Raw genomic sequence first — 16,329 nt, forward strand, 5'->3', positions numbered from 1 at the left:
TAATACAAAACGTATTATCCTTATTTGAATAGGACTATGTGATTACGTGATTGTGTGTGTATATATAATACGAGTCAGGTTATCAATTGGGCTATTAGGATTTGAGGATATCAAGCATGTCGGTATAACTGATTAGGGTATTCTGTTATTGTAGATCCTAATCGAGTTTCGCTAGGACCGAAGTCAGTGTAACAACTACTTAGGGTTTCCAAAAGCGTTGCAAGGAAAGTACCCCTGACCATTCTTTTATGGTTCAGTACGTATAAATAAACTGTTGTGTTATTCTCGTAAAGGAACATAAACGTTTTAAGTTACGTATCCCTTGTAGTTATAGATCACTGTTCTAAACCTGTTTTGGGGAAAAGTAACTTCGAAAGGTACCTATCTTAGATGAAAATGATTTATGAATCAGTTTTACGTGTGCTGTTAAAATAAATAGTTTTTGAAATGAAATAGGTACAAGTGTTTTGAAAACTGGATAAAACGATCAGATATGTGATACATAGGGGCCAGAGTTGGGCTATTGAGGTGGCATAAGAGGCTAATTCAGTTGCGCGCAATTCATAACCGATTAGTCCAGCTGGTCAAAGACCTAGGTAGTCTCTGAGTTTCGGAACAGGTAAATAGGATGAAGGTTAGGGCTGTCTGGTGTTGATAGCCTAATCAGCTTTCTTCACATATATGTTACTTATCTGATTTGGCTTTGTGATTCCCGTAAGCGTATAAGAAATTGATACATTGGATTTATAAATATGAATAGCATGCTAAAATTGGACTCTAGTACTTACACATCACACTACTACATTTGTTTTGTTAAAAGCATGCTAGTCAGTGATATCCAGTTATCTTAGCTTTTCTTTATATACTGTTGTTCGAAATGATCTACAGATTCAGATTTTATGTTGATTATAGTTCTGTTCCTATAACTGTTTACATTACTGTTATATCTTATTATTCATATATTGGTACTTCTGAGCAATTATGCTCACCCTTGCAACCTGTAATATATATATCGCAGATGCCTAAAATATAGATCAGACCTTGGCAGAACCATGTCTTAGCCCCTTCAGGACCCGGTTCCTCAGAGGTAGTTAGTATCAGACCATGTGCGGTTTGATGAGTTGCTGAATAAGGTAGTGTGTGTCATACTTTTGAATAAATGGTTTATAATAATGTGTAGCTTGGATTATACTTGAACCTGGATCGGATCTTGGTTTGGAGTCGTAATAATAAGAATCTTGTTGTTTATATTTCTTGTAATTATGTTTAGTGACGTCAACTCCTGACCCCGGGGTTGAGGCCGTCACAGTTGGTATCAGAGCTACAGGTTCAACTCCCTAATTCAGGTTAGGGATTGAGTCAAAAAGTTATAGAACTGTGTCTTAAGGTGAGTCAGCAACTCATATAGAGGAGCAAACCCTTGGAGTCAGTCGAGGGTTCCGACGACGTTACCCTGGCATCTACTAATAATTTAATAGAACTGCCTTGACCTTGTTGTGTCTTTCCTGTATATTTATCATGTTGGCAGTGGCCTATTATGATCTCTAGTTCTCCATCCCGGGAGAATTCATCAGACTCGGATAGCTCTGACTCCGAGAGGACCACGGATGTTATAGCTGAGGAGACTCCTCTGCCTCCCCCACCAGTTCCTTCATTCGTACCGAGGGATATCCCTGGACCTAGTGTCCGTCCTTGCTGGGTACGTAGTTCTATATCTGCTGTTAGGGACTTTCCTACCGGTTTTGGTCCCAGTTCTTCCTCTTCGAGACCTCTGATTCCTCCCTCTGCCCCTAGCGGTACCTCTTCCCCGATTCCCTACCATGTTCACCAAGCGGTGAATAGATCTTTCATTAGAGAGCAGAGTCCGGGGCTGGCTGCACAGCTTGACCAGATACCAGTTTGACCTTTTCAGGGAATCCCTGCCCCTTCACCTGAGGTGCAGACCCGTGTGCGATCTTTGACCCAGACTGCTGTTGAGAGGGCTAGATCCATTGACCGTTTTATTAGCTCAGAGCTCAGGTCCATTCAGTACTAGGACCTGGTGAACTGGTTGGTGTTTGAGTTAGGTTCTATCGGTGGCAGTGGTAGTGGTTAGACCAGGGCTGCAGCAGTGAGATACAGAGCTCAGAGTTCTCTTCCAGGAGTTCTGTAGTTATTTCTTTATATATCTACATTATGTTGTTATAGTTTATAGTAGGCGAGTTGCTATGATAGCCGATTTTGTTGTGTATTCGAAAGGTTTCTTTTCAGTTGGATTTCAGTTGTATCAGTTGGATTTCTGTTGGTTGTTATGTAGTAGCCGCTTTCTTATATTGTTCAGTTTTCATATATATACTTGTGTATTGTTATTATTGTTGTTACTATCATTGTTGCTTCTATTGCTGATATCTCTAGATTATGTTCATTCGCTCAGGATGGATCCAATTAACGGAGGATGAGGATATTGTCTTAGTGGCAGCACTCTCCTGATACATATGTATAAACTGCTTGGAGCAATCTATTTTCTTATATATGACTATTATGTTTCAGGAGAATGCCACTAAAGAAGAATTCTCAAACCAATAACGGATCTGCTGGGGATCCCTCCATGAGTGAATTGATAGATTTGTTGCGTCAGCAGTCTATTCAGCTGGCCCAACAACAACAGAAATTCCAGCAGCAGCAACAGTAATTTCAGTAACAAAAACAATAACTTATACAGCAACAAAAGCAGCACATCCAACAGCAGCAGCTGCAAATCCAACAGCAACATGAGATGAGGGGGACAAATCAAGTTGTTAGTTTTAAGTCTTTCCAGGCGGTGAAACCCCCAGAATTTAAAGGTGAAGTGGATCCTGTTGCTGCAAGAATATGGTTGAAGGAAATGGAGAAGGATTTTGCACTCACCAAGGTAAATGAGGATTTAAAGACAAATTATGCTAGTTATTTCCTGAAAAATGATTCAAACTATTGGTGAGAGTCTACGCGAGCATTAGAAGGAGAAGGTCTATTTTCTGGACCCGATTTATAGAACTGTTCTTGGAAAAATACTTTCCGGATTGTCTCCAGAGTCAAATGTAGAGGGAGTTTTTGGAGTTGAAGCAAGGAGACATGAGTGTCACGGAGTATGAACCCAAGTTCACAGAATTGGCCCGTATAACACCAGGTATGTGAGTTCGGAAGCTCAGCGAGCAAAACGGTTTCAACAAGGGTTGAAGCTAGAGATTAGGAGTGGAGTTGTAGCCTTACAACTCAAGACATATACTTCGGTAGTTCAGGCTGCTAAGGAGCAGGGTGAGAAGAAAAGGAAGTTTGAAGGCGGACCTACTAGGCCAGAACCGGGAGGAGTGAGTTAGAAGTTTCAGCATCAGTTTGGAAAGAATAAGGATAGGAAGTTCAAGAGATAGAATTCTCCCCAGGCTAGGCCTAGTACTACTTCAGTCAGTTATACCCCAACAAAGTTCAACAAGCCAGTGATCGACTGTAAGACATGCGGAAAGAAGCACAGTGGTTAGTACAGAGAAAATGTCAACTATTTTAAGTGTGGCTAGAAGGGTCATTATTCCACTGAGTGCAAGTCCGAGACCCCAGGAGAACCTGTTTTAGTTGCAGCAAAGTGGGACATATTTCTAGGAATTGCAGATCAGTTACCTAGGGTAGTTTTGGAAGGAGTGTGTCCCAAGGACCAGCAACAAGTACCGCCAGGGCTAGAACCTTTAAAATGACTAAAAAATCTCCGGCTCAGGATTCCCATATAATTGCAGGTACGCTTTCTCTTAATTCCGTGCCTGTTAACATTTTATTTAATTCGGGAGTGTCCAAATATTTTATATCCATGAACTGTGTGAATAAAATGCAATTGATATTGGAAGACTTAGATGAACCTTTGACCAGAGAGGTGGCTAATCAAGATAAAGTGCCCGTAAGTCAACTCTGTCCTAAGTGTTCCCTATAGATTTCAGGATATACTTTCCCTGCCGACCTAATACCTTTTGAGTTAGGAGACTACGATGTTCTTCTAGGCATGGATTGGTTGTCTCTGTATAAGGAAAATATTCACTGTAAGAAAAAGAGAGTTGTTATGTATACCACAGATAATAAAAGGATTAGCTATCAAGGACTTAGGCAGGACAAGAAGTTTCTTTTGGTATTAAAAGCAAAGAAATTATTGCAACAAGGGTGTGAAGCATATTTGGCTCATGTGGTGGATATGAAGAAAGAGACCCCTACCTTGGATGAGATTCCTATAGTAAAAGAATTTTTCGACGTCTTTCCAAAAGAATTGCCAGGATTACCACCTGATCGAGAGATAGAGTTCTCCATTGACTTGACACATGAGCCGAAGTAGTGTCCAAAGCTTCATATAGAATGGCTCCAGTGGAAATGAAAGAATTGTCCAAGCAACTTCAGGAACTATTGGATAAGGGAGTTATTCGACCCAGTGTTTCTCCGTGGGGTGCTCCAGTGTTATTCGTAAAGTAGAAGGATGAAAGTATGAGGTTATGCGTTGACAATAGAGAGCTGAACAAGTTGACAATAAAGAACAAGTATCCTTTGCCAAGGATTGATGATTTATTTGACCAGCTGAAAGGGGCATGCTATTTCTCAAAGATTGACTTAAGATCTGGCTATCACCAACTGAAGATAAAACCCGAAGATATCCCCAAGACTGCATTTAGAACAAGGTATGGCCATTATGAATTCTTAGTAATGTCATTTTGATTGACCAATGCACCATCGACTTTTATGGATTTAATGAACCGGGTGTATAAGGAGTACTTGGATAAGTTTGTTATTGTATTTATTGATGACATCCTCATCAATTCAAAGACTCCAGAAGATCACGCAACACATCTACGGATTGCCCTTTAGAGGTTCAGAGAAAAGCAACTATATGCTTCAACCTCTGACCATTTACCTTGAATGCTTGGCCCAGATCACTTTTAAAAAATTCCACCGCACCATGCAGAAACACAATTTTGGTTATGAAGGGCCCTGACCACCTTGACTTCAACTTTCCAGGAAAAAGACGAAGAAGAGATTTGAACAAAAGAACTTGTTGCCCCGACATAAATGATTTGAGCACTAGACACCGATCATGCCACCTCTTGGCTTTCTCCTTACACATTTTGTTGTTCTCATAAGCTTAAAGTCGAAACTCGTCGAGTTCATTCAATTGAAGCATCCTCTTCTTTCCAGCTGCATCCAAGTCAAGATTCAATTTCTTCAAAGCCCAATATGCCTTATGCTCGAGCTCCACAGGAAAATGACACCCCTTACCATAAACCAAATGAAACGGCGACATTCCTAATGGACTCTTATATGCTATTCTATACGCCCAAATAGCTTCATCAAGCTTTAAAGACCAATCTTTTCTCGATGGACACACAACTTTCTCTAAAATGGGCTTGATCTGTCTGTTAGACACCTCAGCTTGACCATTTATCTAAGGATGATAAGCCGTAGCAATGCGATGATTCACATTATACCTTTTTATCATAGCAGTGAACTTGCGATAGCAAAAATGAGAATCGCTAAACACGAACTAATAATACACGCAAATATACGAGTTCAAAAGTAGTATAAGATATAAATCAAATTCGCTCCCACAGAGACTGGCTTGGTTATTTAATTAATTTATACACGTAAGCAACAATGTATGGTTATTATTCAATGCTAAAACGATAACAAATTGACGTTGATTATAACTAAGAATTAAACTAACAATTATCAATAAGAGAATAAGATTGATTGATTTAATATATATGACAAACATGGGATTCTAACTTCATTAAATACTTCATGCAATAGCCTTTTTGTTCTTAACCTTAGCATGTAATGGTGATGACATTAATCAAATAACACGAAACTGATAAATGCCAACTTTTATTGCAGGAATACCATACTACCGGACAATCACAAAAGAGATAGAAGCTAAATATACACCAATTATATTGAGACCCTATACGTCTATAGAATTTGACAACATAACGATTTAAGCACAAGTTATCTATCTTGATTACATAGGGTAAGTAAGATGGTTAAAATTACCCACGCATCATGCATAACAAATACATGAACCTATGCTAGCATGGCAAGTTCTAAATCCTTAAATTCACTTTCGCTTCATTAAGAATTAAAACACTATCTTATAAGTTCGCGACGCTCATAAGACGCATATGTGCAACCAATACTAGGTTATCATACAATCACCACACACTAAGGCATCAAAACAAATCAACTAAAGAAATCCATAAATAAATCCACTAGAACCCCACGATAATGATTAGCCCATAATCGGACTCATCATCAACGTGGGTTCCGAAGAAAGCATGGTATAATAAACGTAGTCTTTATAACGAATAATCAAACAAAGTTAACACAAGAGTATAGGTTCAACAAAACAAGAAACGAGCATCCAAGATTACAACTCAAAACAAAGATTCACAAGAATAAACTAGATCGTCTTCGCCTTTTTTGAATTGTGCTATGGTCTCTTGCCGTCTTCTCCTTAGCTCTGATATGTCTCTGACTTGATATCTTATGAAAAATGACCTAAAGTTGTTTATATAGCAGCCCCATGCAATGTAGAAGTATTTCTATCAAAAGCCAAGTAGAAACATGATTCTGCTATCCCGACACGGCGCGGGCGCGCTGGCTCTCTGTAGTTTGGGCGCAGCCGCGCGCTTGATCAGTGCGGGCGTGCTACGCTTCTGCCAAAACTTTGACTTCTTCTATTTCTTACAGATTTGAGCCGGTCTTCACGAGCTTTATTCCTTGGACACCATCCTAACACCATATTAGCATCAAAATAATTCTAATTCACCTGTTTCTCATATTAATGCCTGAAATGCAAAAACACTAGAAAACACATTAAAATACCAATAACTCAAGTACAAATACACAAATTCAAAGCTTAATAGAGCATTATAAACTGTCATAAATGCCACTTAACATACCCCCAAACTTGAATCGATGCTTGTCCTCAAGCATAAAAAGACTAGAAAAATAAGAAATACAAATGCATGAATGCAACTAAATGAATGCAACGATCCCCATAGAGTAACTAAACCAATCAACAAGCAACACCTCGGCAAATGCAGTTATTCGCATAAAGATTAACCAAAGCTCACAAATCAATCTAAAAACCAAAGATGTGCGTGTGTGCAACTGCTTACAGATATACTATCGCAACTAGATCAACAATCATGGCTCACTACCTATCAAAGCAATCGCAAGTTTATAAATAGAATAAAAGCTAGACTCAAAATAACTTATAACACTTCAATTCTTATATCGGAGTTTAACATGGATTCACGCTTTTATTCACAACAAAACAACACAAGTATGCTTATTTGATCGTGCAATGAGTGAGGTCCATAAAAGACTTATACAATAGTACCCATGTAGCGAGAATTAGGTTAGCAGATCCCAGACTATAGAAGCCTTAGGTCACTAGGCACAAAGTCCCCTAAGAACTTAATAACTCGAGTATTAAAGAGCCCACTCGTGATCAATTATACATAACACTTTTTTTTCTTCTTTTCTTTTTTTTTTTTCAAATTTCTGAACGAGTGCGTTTCGCTCCATCTCGCTCAACCCTAGATTACTCATATACATATGAGCCGGTTACTAGATATTTGACACCTAGCCACACAACTAGCAATGAAATCCAGTTTTCTCCAATTTTAAAAATCCATGCTAATTTATTATTAAGAGAATATCCTAACTCGACAAACAACTGAACTATGACCCTGATCAAGCACTTTGGCAACCTATAAGACTTATTGAAATACAATTGTCTTTAGCATGGAAATTAATTTGATAAGACTTAACATCACTAAATATGACATCACTATACTAACATCAATATCACAGATTAATCGGAAAAATCATCTAAAGGATCATGTTATTACGCAAATGCATGCAACTACATGAACAAATTATCATAAAACTACCAAAAAATAAAAAAAACTACTTGGAAAATTAGGCAAACTATATGAACTAAACTATCATGAATATGCAAACTAAATGTGACTCACACAAATATATTCCTTCAACTACTACCCCAAACTTAAAATATTCACTTTCATCAGTGAAGGTAATAGTAAGGAATCACGCATACCTACTGCGAATCAGAATCATCACCCTCAATGGGTGGAGTGTCAGGTATGTCAGGAGGCGGATACACAGAATCTCCACAAAATACTGGCCACTGGATGTCAACACCGATGGCTCTAAAAGCTATCCCAAGTGCTTGGGTGAGATCATGTGCAAACCGACTATGGATGTCGTGCATCGCATCCATCCTCCTTGCTAGACGCCTATACTGCGTCGAACTCAAACCAGCTCCAACATCTGCTCCAGCCTCCTCCTCCTGCTGCTGCTGTGACGAACCAGCCCCCTCTCCTAACTGAGCTCTCTAAGCTGCTTTACGGGCCTACGAAGAACCTCCCACAGTAGCTCGATCCAAGGGTACACCACCTGGAAGATGAGCATATGAATAACCATGCCCTTAGGATCAGGCTTCCCTCCATACCACTCCTGCATACTAAACAACGTAGAACTGTTAATAGGAGCACTGGGAAGCTGAAGCTACTCATTCCCAACTGAAATGGCGACATTCCGAATGGAGTCTTATATGATGTTCTATACGCCCAAACAGCTTCATCAAGCTTCAAAGACCAATATTTTCTCGACGGACACAAAAGTTTCTCTAAAATGCGCTTGATCTCTCTGTTAGACACCTGAGCTTGACCATTTGTCTGAGGATGATAAGTCGTAGAAATGCGATGATTCACATTATACCTTTTTATCATAACAGTGAACTTGCAATTAGAAAAATGCGACCCCCATCACTGATTATGACTCTTACAGTTCCAAACCTTGTGAATATCTGCTTGTGAAGAAAATTAAGCACCACTTTCGCATCATTCATTGGCAACGCCTTAACTTCAACCTATTTTGACATATAATCAACCGCCAACAAAATAAACTGATTATTACAAGATGAGACAAATGGCCCCATGAAGTCAATTCCCCAAACATCGAAAGCCTCAACCTCGAGAAGTACATTAAGAGGAATCTCATCCCTCTTAGACCTATTACCCACACGTTGACATCAATTACATTTTAAAACGAACTGATGAGCATCTTTAAACAAGGTTGGCCAAAAGAAACTTGCTTACAGAATACGAGCTGCTGTCTTTTCTCCACCATAATGTCCTCCATCAGTGGCAGATCCAGCTTTGAATATAAGGGGGGTCGGAAATTTTTTATGTCCGAGTATTGGCATCTTGTGCTCGAGTTCAGCTCGAAATAAGCTCGAGCTCGGCTATTAAAACAAAAATATGATCTTATATATTAGATTATTGAGAATATTTTCGGCTGAAAATCCTCTATTAATTGTTGCAATTGCAACCGTTAGATACACTGATAATTTTACCAACATATAAATCCAAGGATATTCAATATCCTTCTGTAAGGCTGTAATACGATTCGGGCAGCTCGCGAGCTCGCCCGGCTCGAACACAATTTACTGGGCTCGGCTCAGATTGTTTCGTAAACAAGCTTGAGTTCGGGTAGAGGTTTCATATCGTTTAATTAAACTAGTCAGCTCAACTCGACTCGTGAAATTAAAGAACCGAATTTGGGTAGCATTTTAGGCTCAATTTAGTGTAAAATTGAAGGAGCCGGCACGCCCATCTCATTAAAACCGACTCATTTAGCTAAATGAGCCGGCTTGACTCGTGAAAATTAACAAGACGGGTTTGGCAGAGGTTTAGACTCGTTTAACTAAACGAGTCATCTCGACTCGTTTAGACTTGTTTAACTAAATGAGGTTTAGACTTGTGTAAAGTACCTAATTAAAAAGATGATCTCCAAGTGATTAGAAGACGTATTTGATCAAATTCTGAAGGATAGGATTTTAATCAAAAACTAATAAAGAATTATGTGGATTAAAGCATGATAGCTCAGAAATCAACTTTATATTAACTTCATTATAATTCTATCAAAATCAAAATTAATGGTGTTAAAGTGGTTTAATTAGAAATACTCGTTCAATATCTATTCCTATTATTTTTAGTCATATATTTCTAACTTCTACTTTCACTTGTAACTCATAATTTTTTAAAACAAAAAATGTGTAATTTTCACTTATAAATGTTGCCTTAATGAAAAGACTTTTGACATAAAAACAATAAGTAGGGGCAATTTTTTTTTTTGCAAAAATTAAGAGGGGTCATTTTTAGTTTTTATATAATTTATATATACATATTTACCTAAACAAAAAAATTTAAGGGGGGTCAGATGACCCCCCCTTGCCCCTTAGAGGATCCGCCTCTGTCCTCCATAAGCCGTTGAGTGGCAATCTCACAAGATCCCCCCCGTTTCACTGTAAGGAATACATCTCTTGATGATTTGGTTAGCTCCTTGTCGAAAAAGAAATGGCTCATCCCACATATACCACTTCACTTCATGTAGAAACTTCTTGCTTTGAGCATAAGATAAGTCAGGAGTCATGATATTACTCACAAGGTAGTTCACAATATCTGCAAACCATGGTTCTTCTTCTAGCACTCCAAACAGCTGCTTATCAGGAAAAGACTCATTTATCAATGTCTTATCCAACGAAGTAGCATTAGGGTTCTCTAGACGCGAGAGATGATCAACGACTTGATTTTCAGTCCCCTTTTGTCCTTGATCTTTAGTTCAAATTCTTGAAGCAAAAGAACCCATATAATCAATCTAGGCTTCGAGTCCTTCTTTGGAACGAGATAATGAATTGCAGCGTAATCAGTGAAAACTGTCACCTTAGTCCCAAGTAGATAAGATCAAAATTTCTCAAAACCATAGAAAATAGCCAAAAGTTCTTTTTATGTAGTAGTATAATTCAGTTGAGCACCATTTAGGTCTTCCTAGCATAGTAGACCACATGAAATAGGTTGTTCTTTCTCTGCCCAAGAGCTGCACCAACTGCATAGTCACTTGCATCACACATCATCTCAAAAAGTTCATTCCAATCAGGTACAGTTATGATCAGTGCCGTGATTAAATTCTTCTTTAATGTCTCAAAACCTGCAAGGCACTCGCCATCAAACTTGAAAGGGACATATTTCTCTAGCAAACTGCACAACGACTTCGAAATCTTATAGAAATCTTTGATGAAATGCCTATAGAAACCCGCATGGCCGAGAAAACTATGAATTCCCTTAACAGAAATAGGTTGAGGAAGATTCTCAATGACCTCCACCTTGGATTTGTCCACCTCAAGACCCTTACTAGAAACCTTGTGCCTGAGAATAATGCCCTATCGCAGCATAAAGTGACATTTCTCCCAATTGAGAACTAGATTGGTCTCAACACACCTCTTAAAAACGTGTTCAAGATTTTACAAGCATTCATCAAAAGAATCTCCAAATATAGAGAAATCGTACATGAACACCTCCATATTCTGGCCAATCATATCGGAAAAGATGGCCATCATACATCTCTGAAATGTGGCTAGTGTACCACACAGACCAAAAGAAACTCGTTTGAAGGAGAAAGTACCAAATAGACAAGTGAAGGTAGTCTTCTCCTAATCTTCAGGAGCAATACAAATCTGATTGTAACTCGAATAGCCATCCAGAAGACAGTATTACTCGTGACCAGCCAATCTATCAAGCATTTGGTCAATGAAGGGCAAAGGGAAGTGATCCTTCCTAGTGGCCTTGCAAATTCTCCACCCCGTGACTGTTCATGTAGGAATAAGCTCATTCTTCTCATTTGCTACCATAGTAATTCCACCTATCTTTGGTACACATTAAATTGGGCTCACCCATGAACTGTCAGAAATAGGATAGATGATCTCTGCATCTAGCCACTTAAGAATTTATTTCTTCACTACTTCCTTCATGATCGGATTAAGTCTTCTTTGCTGCTCGACCTTGGGCTTGCTACCTTCCTCTAGCAGAATTTTATGCATGCAATAAGAAGAGCTGATTCCTTTGATATCTGCTATAGTCCAACCAATTGCCAATTCGAACTCTCTCAGAATCCTCAGAAGCTTTTCCTCGTCACTACTTAAAAGTTTAGATGCAATAATAGCAGGCAAAGTAGATGCATCACCTAAAAATGCATACCTCAATTGCTCGGGTAAAGGCTTAAGCTCAAGAGTGGGAGTTTCCTGAATAGATGGCTTGAGGCGTTTATGAGCTTTTTTCAATTCCTCCATTCCAAGAGATTCAAAAAGCATATCAATCTTCCTCTTCCAGGGAGAAGCATTCAAATATTGTAATTGTTCTTCACCTTCGTCATCTTCACTATCTAAATTTCCCAATAAGGCTTTTTCTAAGGCATCAGACCTTAGCAATTGATCAAGTTCTGAAGTATTATCATAGAATCGACCAACTCCACCTTTAAGCACTCCTCATTTTCCGTAGGAAATTTCATAGCATTGAACACGTTAAAAGTTACATCCTGATCCAACACTCGCGTTGTGAGCTCACCCTTCTACACATCTATCAAGGTTCGGCCAGTCTCCAAGAAAGGTCTTCCCAAAATTATGAGAATCTTCTTATCCTCCTCGAAATCAAGAATGACGAAGTCAGCAGGGAAGATGAGTTTATAAACCTTGACCAAGACATCCTCCATAATACCTCGCGGATATGTAATAGAATGGTCGGCCAATTGCAAAGTCATATAAGTTGGTTTTGGATCAGGTAAGTCCAACTGCTTGAAGACCGACAAAGGTATCAAATTGATGCTAGCTCCAAAGTCATATAAGCATATTTCAATAGACATTTTTCCAATAGTAAACGGAATAGTAAAGCTTCCTGGATCTTTAAGCTTCGGAGGGAACTTCTGGTACAACACAACACTACATTCCTCTATGAGAGAGATTGTCTCTAAATTATCTAGATTCACTTTCCGACAGAGAATACTTTTCATAAACTTTGCATAACTAGGCATCTGCTCAAGAGCCTCAGCGAAAGGTATGTTGATATGAAGTTTCTTAAACACCTCCAGAAACTTCTAAAATTGCTTGTCCAGCTTTTTCTTCTGCAGCCGCTTAGGAAAATGCGGTGGAGGATAGATCTGTTTCTCCCCTGTATTGCCCTCGGGGGGAGTGTGCTCAACAGTAGTCTTCCTTGGTTCCACTTCTACTTCATGCTGCTCTTCTTCTTTCTCAGCCCCAGCTTCTTCAATCAATACTTGAGTTTGTTCGGGATTCGCAACCTTTCCATACCTCAAGGTAATTGCATTTACCTACTCCTTAGCATCCCTCTTTCCTGGCACTTCAGTGTCACTAGGTAGTGTACCAGGATGACGATTTAGCAAGGCATTTGCAATTTGCCCAATTTGATTTTCCAAAGTCTTAATAGAAACAACTTGACTCTTGCACATAAGCTTTAACTCCTCCAATTCAGACTTTTCATTAGCTTGCTGCAACTAAAGTTGCTGTCTTCGTGCATATTACGGTTGTTGAAAACCCGGAGGGTTGTACTGCTTAGCTGTATACTCCTGATAAGGCTATTGAACCGCATTCTGAGCATTGCTCCAACTGAAATTAGGATGATTGCGGCTGTTGGGATGATAAGTGGCTGGCACAAGCTGCTGTGAACGCTTAAAGTTGCTCACGAACTGACCTGATTCACTAGAAATTGTACACTAATCAGTCTTATGGGCACCAACACAAAGCTCACAGATACTAGCGATTTGATTAACTCCATAATTAGCCAGAGTGTCTACCTTCATCGTCAAAGTCTTAAGTTGGGCAGCTATAGCAGTTGCTGCATCCAACTCCAGAATTCCGGCAACTTTTCCCTGAGTCAGTCTCTGGGAAGGATTCTGGTACTCATTAGCAGCCATCACTTCAATCAATTCATAAGCTTTATCGTAGCTCTTAGCCAACAAGGCTCATCTTGATGCTGCATCGAGCATGGGTCTAGAAGTAACTCCCAATCCATTGTAGAAGCAGTTAATAATCATCCAATTCGGCAAGCCATGGTGTGGGCACTTTCTTAGCATCTCCTTATATAGATCCCAAGCGTCACACAGAGATTCTCCAGTTTGATGAGTAAACTGAGTAAGAGCATTCCTGATTGCAGCAGTCTTCGCCATAGGGAAGAATTTAGTGAGAAGCTTTTGAGCAAGATCTTCCCAAATGGTGATAGACCCTGCTGGTAGAGAATATAACCAGCACTTAGCTTTATCCCTTAGAGAGAATGGGAAGAGTCGTAGCTTGATAGCTTCTTCAGTCACATCATTGAACTTGAAAGTGTCGCAGATCTCGATGAAATCCCTGATGTGCATGTTGGGGTCTTCAATAGGAGAACCCCCAACTGAACTGAGTTATGTATCATCTGAATCGTGCTTGATTTGATCTCAAAAGTGTTAGCCCTAATGGCTGGCCTGATGATGCTTGACTGAATATCATTGATCTTAGGCTGAGAATAGTCTTTCAAAGCCTTAGGATTTTCTGCTTGCTCTCCCATCTCTACTAAAACTGGTTCCTCGAATTTCTCTTCTTCTTCTACCTACTTTTCTTCTTCAAAAACTTTCTTTTGAACCACCACAACTTCTTCCTCGACTTAATCCAGTGTTCTCTTACGAGTACACGAACGCGTATGCATAGACCCTCGCTGGAGTACCTGAAATAAGACAAGGAAACGAATAAGTAATAATGTCCGAGTCAATGAACTTTAACGACCACTGATGGAAAATACATAAACTAAAAATTAACACTGTAGTCCCCGGCAGTGGCACCAAAAACTTGTTAGTCGCTAAACACGTGCTAATAATATACACAAATATACGAGTTCTCAAGTAGTATAAGATATAAATCAGATTCGTTCCCACAGTGACTTGCTTGGTTAACTAATTAATTTATGCACTTTAGCAACAATGTATAGTTATTATTCAATGCTAAGACAATAACAAATTGAGGTTGATTATAACTAAGAATTAAACTAACAATTATAACTAAGAGAATAAGATTGATTGAATTAATATATATGACAAACATGGGATTCTTACTTCATTAAATACTTCATTCAATAGCCTTTTCGTTCTTAACCTTAGCATGTAATGGTGATGACAATAATCAGATAACACGAAATTGATAAACGCCAACTTTTGTTGCATGAATACCATACTACCAGACATCCATAAAAGAGATAGAAGCTGAATATACACCAATTATATTGAGACCCTATATGTCTATAGAATTTCATAACATAACGGTTTAAGCATAAGTTATCTATCTTGATTACATAGGGAAAGTAAGATGGTTAAAATTACCTACGCATCATGTATAACAAATACATGAACCTATGCTAGCATTGCAAGTTCTAAATCCTTAAATTCACTTTCGATTCATTAAGAATTAACACACTATCTTATAAGTTCGCGATGATCATAAGATGAATAAGTGCAACCATACTAGGTTATCATACAATCACCACACACTAAGGCATCAAAATAAATCAACTAAATAAATCCATAAATAAATCTGCTAGAACCCCACGATAATGATTAGCCCATAATCGGACTCATCATAAACGTAGGTTCCGAAAAAAGCATGGTATAATTAACATAGTCTTTATAACGAATAATCAAACAAAGTTAACACAAGAGTATAGGTTCAACAAAACAAGAAACGAGCATCCAAGATTACAACTTAAAATAAAGATTCACAGGAATAAACTAGATCGTCTTCGCCTTTGTTGAATTGTGCTATAGGTCTCTTGCCGTCTTCTCCTTAGCTCTGATCTGTCTCTGACTTGATATCTTATGAAAAATGACCTAAAGTTGTTTATATAGCAGCCCCATGCAATGTAGAAGTCTTTCTCTCAAAATTCAAGTAGAAACAGGATTCTGCTATCTAGACATGACGTGGGCGCGCACTTGATTAGTGCAGGCGCGCTGGCTCTCTGTAGTTTGGGTGCGGCCGCGCGCTTGATCAGCGCGGGCGCGCTGGGCTTCTGCCAACACTTTGACTTCTTCTATTTCTTGCATATTTGAGCCAGTCTTCGCGAGCTTTATTCCTTGGACACCATCCTAACACCATATTAGCATCAAAATAATGCTAATTTACCTGTTTCTCAGATTAATGCCTGAAATGCAAAAACACTAGAAAACACATTAAAACACCAATAACTCGAGTACAAATACACCAATTCAAAGCTTAATAGAGCATTATAAAGTGTCATCGCGCGGCCGCGCTGGGCTTCTGCCAACACTTTGACTTCTTCTATTTCTTGCATATTTGAGCCAGTCTTCGCGAGCTTTATTCCTTGGACACCATCCTAACACCATATTAGCATCAAAATAATGCTAATTCACCTGGTTCTAAGATTAATGCCT

The 16,329-nt window shown here is 38.9% G+C and overlaps 1 non-coding gene across 1 annotated transcript; it reads left to right on the top strand.

Moving 5' to 3' along the window:
- The first annotated feature begins 13,963 nt into the window (after positions 1-13,963).
- LOC141705365 (small nucleolar RNA R71) lies at positions 13,964-14,070 on the top strand. Its single transcript, XR_012568307.1, has one exon. It is a non-coding gene; the product is annotated as a small nucleolar RNA R71 (small nucleolar RNA).
- Positions 14,071-16,329: the final 2,259 nt, after the last annotated feature.

This window comes from Apium graveolens, unplaced genomic scaffold (assembly GCF_009905375.1).
Source record: "Apium graveolens cultivar Ventura unplaced genomic scaffold, ASM990537v1 ctg8823, whole genome shotgun sequence".
In the NCBI taxonomy this organism is placed as follows: domain Eukaryota; kingdom Viridiplantae; phylum Streptophyta; class Magnoliopsida; order Apiales; family Apiaceae; genus Apium; species Apium graveolens.